Below are 3267 nucleotides of genomic sequence, written 5' to 3'. Positions count from 1 at the left end.
GTGGAGGGCGGCGAGCTGGGGGCAGCTGGAGCCGCCGCAGGCACCGCCAGCACGATCGTCAAAGATTGCTTTGACGTGCAGAGAGGATAACGCTGACCTTCCTCGGAGGGCTGTTACGGATTAATGTTTGCACAGGGCTTTGAGTATGTCAGGCTTTATGTAAATATCAGTTATGACTTCTTTATTAATTCCCTCCCCCCTCAAGTAAATAACCCACACGGCGTGCGCCCGATGCTGGACGCCAGCCCGCGCCGGTGTCAGGGTGGGCGGTGGAGCAGGGCCTCGGGACGCTGCAGCACCACGTCCCCTCCCAGGGCAGCCTCGGCGCTGGCCGCCGCTGCGCTGCCCTTCCCAGTGCGGCGCTGGGAGCCCGGCTGGGCGGAGGGGCTGGTTTACCCACAGCTGTGGCCCTGCTCTGGCTCTTCCCAGGGTGTGAGACTTGGTCAGCGCTTGACGGTGGCTTTGGCAGGTGCCCGGGGAAGGAGGTGGCCACGGAAAGGCCACGCCGTAAGCTGGGGAAGGAGGTGTGCGGCTGGGGTCCACGTCCTGTCCCCCCGCTGGGAATGCAGCCGCTTAGCCGGAGACATCGAAATAAACAGGCCGTGGCCCCTCGGGACCGGCCGCCTCTTCTCTGCAGTTTCTTTGGTGACTCGACACAAGCGACTGCGTCCCCCCGAAAGGCCGGTTCTGGGTGTGAATGTGCTGCCAGTTTGTGCCACAGAGTGTTTCTCATTCAGAAGAGCAGCTACATTAGTCCATGTCACTTCGGACTCTACGTCCCATTAATTTATGGCTTGGTTTACTCTTAACGTGGGATGTTTAAAGAAGGAGGATTAATCTGCGGTTTTTAGCTCTGTCCTTGGGTTTGTGTGTCTGTAACAACAGGCAAAGACGTCGTTAGAAGAAGCCTGTGGGAAAGGTTGGATGTCTGAGGCTGTGTTGGATATTTTACTGCTGAGTTCAGGAACTCGTTTCCAAAACTTAGGGTTGTGCCTAAAACTGTGGAGGGTGGGTGTTTGACTCTTTGCCAGTTAGTTACTTAAACTTAAGAGATCTTTGCATTCAAATCACTTATCTGGAGTGCTGGCAGGCTAATAAATTCCAGGGACCGTTCGAAACATTGTCTATCTCAAATGTAATCCTATTAAAATAATTATTTTCAGGGTAGAGAATTCCTTCATCTCTGTCCCCACACCCAGGAGAGAAGATGAAAGGCAGGCTGGGGCGTCCTCTGCCCATCCTTGAGCCGACCCGGCTGCGGCGCCGCGTCGTTCCCGGCAGCCAGGACGTGGCCGGCTGCAGCGCGTCGAGGCGGGAAGTTCGAGGCGGCTGGTTTAGAGCCGTCCCTGTTTCCCTTTTGCGCCTTTCTGGTGGAAGCGGGTGGGGTTTGTCCTTGCTCCGTGTCGGAGTTGGGCCAGCGCCCCTTGATTAGGGTGGGGGGCTGCTGTGGTGCTCCGGGGTTCGCGGGCGGGAGGTGCCGGCCCGCGCCCGCCCTGCTCTGCCCGGGGTGCAGGTTGTGCTTCTGAGCCCCGAGCAAGCGCCGCTTGTTCTTCCGATCCTCGCGGGTGGATGTCTTTGGGGATAGGTCTGGGCAGTCCCTGCTGCCGGGGTTTTTCCCATTTGAGGCCCAGGTCAGTTCTTTGGTCTGTGTTCTTCCGGCGGAGCTGGGGCGATGGGCTCTCCTGGTGGTGATGCTGCCGGTGAAGCCCCTGGACATCAAAGCGGAGCCTCTGTTGCTTTTTTAGAGAAGACAGTTTCTCCAGTTTGCCTTTTGATAATCTTCAAATGCAGACATGACCTGAATTTACAACACGGAGAAAGAAAACGAGAGGAAAAAATATCTGTGAAAGCTTTTAAGGTGTCTTTGACAGCAGTAAACTAGAGAAAATAAGCACGAGTTCTTCCCTCTCCCCTTTGCTTTTGTAGGTCACTTCAGGGGAAATCTGAGCAAATCAGAGAACTTCAAAAACATCCTCCAGTCCAATCGCTTCCACCAACTAACCAAAAAAAATCTCCTACCGCGCAACCCACAAACCTCAAATTCTCTTTGGCAGGCTTGTGTGAAAACCATCTTTGAATAGCTTGCCACAAAGGGGACATGAAGTTCCCTTGGTTTGGGAAAGTAAACACATTTATTTTTGTTTGCAGAAGCTTTTAGGCGGTGCAGTGCTCTGGCAAAGGCACCTGACCCGCATCTTCCCCTCGCTTGGTCTCACCGTTGGGCCCCGCCAGCTGCAAGACGAGGGCCCTGAGGCGGCGCGGGGGGCTCCTGTCGCCCTGTTCACCAAACCCCAGCTTCTTACTTAAGTCTGCAGCTGGGATCAACAGCTGGTTTTTAACACACCTTCCATCAACCTTTACCCTCCTCTGGTACAAATTCATTGGGAATGTGGAAGGCGTAGGTGGTTTAGGCAGGTTTACCGTGCGTGTTACTCTCATATGATTTATCCTGCCAAGCATGAAAAGCAAGCGGCGGAAGGAGGCTGCCAGGTGTCGGTGCGAGCCCCGCCACCGCAGCCACAGCCGGGGCTTAAAAGTTTTGTCTCGCTCCAGGCCTCCCATGAATTGCAAATCTCCAGGTTGCCACAGAAACTCTCCGGGCTGACACGCAGCCATCAGGAAGCATCACGGTCATCTTTTCCATCTTGTTTGCTTTGCATCAGAGCACTTTAAACTCCCTGTGGCATTGGTGCTCCGCAGAACGATTCCCTCCGCGCAGTTATTCTTGTGCAGTGTCCAAGCCGCAGTGATTAATCATTCCTGCTTCCTCGGCTGACATATCGAGGTGGGGAAACGACATCCTAAATGAGCAGAGCTGATTACCTGGGAAAGCAATTCTTCAAGATAGCACAGCTAACTAATAGCTCCATCTGCTACAAAAACACATTCCTGAGCCCCAGAAGTAGTGTCAGGATACAGCTAACAATTTCGTTGCATCTGCCAAATTTGAAATTGTTTGTCACAAGTTGCCACAAATATGTGGGGAGCACTTCACCATCTCTCTCTGCGTCGCCTCGGAGAGCGGGGAATCTCAATCAGCCCTACAGCAGCTTGTGACAGGGGAAGCTGAAGGTTACATCTGCCCTGAAGAAACCAACCCGATATTGCATCTTACGGGCTTGGCCAGAACAATCCTTTCTTTCCCCTCTCGCCTGTCCCCGTCTCTGAGGCGGTTTAGCAAAGGTCTGTGCCCAGAGTTTTCATGTCAAACCAAATTTTATTACAAAAAAAAAAAAAAAAAAAAAAAAAAAAAAAAAAAAAAAAAAA

At 53.2% G+C, this 3267-nt stretch overlaps 1 protein-coding gene across 6 annotated transcripts in view; it reads left to right on the top strand.

The window, feature by feature from the left end:
- The window catches only part of CADM1 (cell adhesion molecule 1), a 144037-nt gene that overhangs the window by 22225 nt on the left and 118545 nt on the right, over nucleotides 1–3267 (top strand). The gene's annotated exons all lie outside the window — the stretch shown is intronic.

This window comes from Athene cunicularia (assembly GCF_003259725.1).
Source record: "Athene cunicularia isolate RWA chromosome 24 unlocalized genomic scaffold, athCun1 chr24_part2, whole genome shotgun sequence".
Classification (NCBI taxonomy): domain Eukaryota; kingdom Metazoa; phylum Chordata; class Aves; order Strigiformes; family Strigidae; genus Athene; species Athene cunicularia.
Note: the sequence above shows the minus strand (reverse complement) of the source record. Positions and strands in the feature narration are given on the sequence as shown.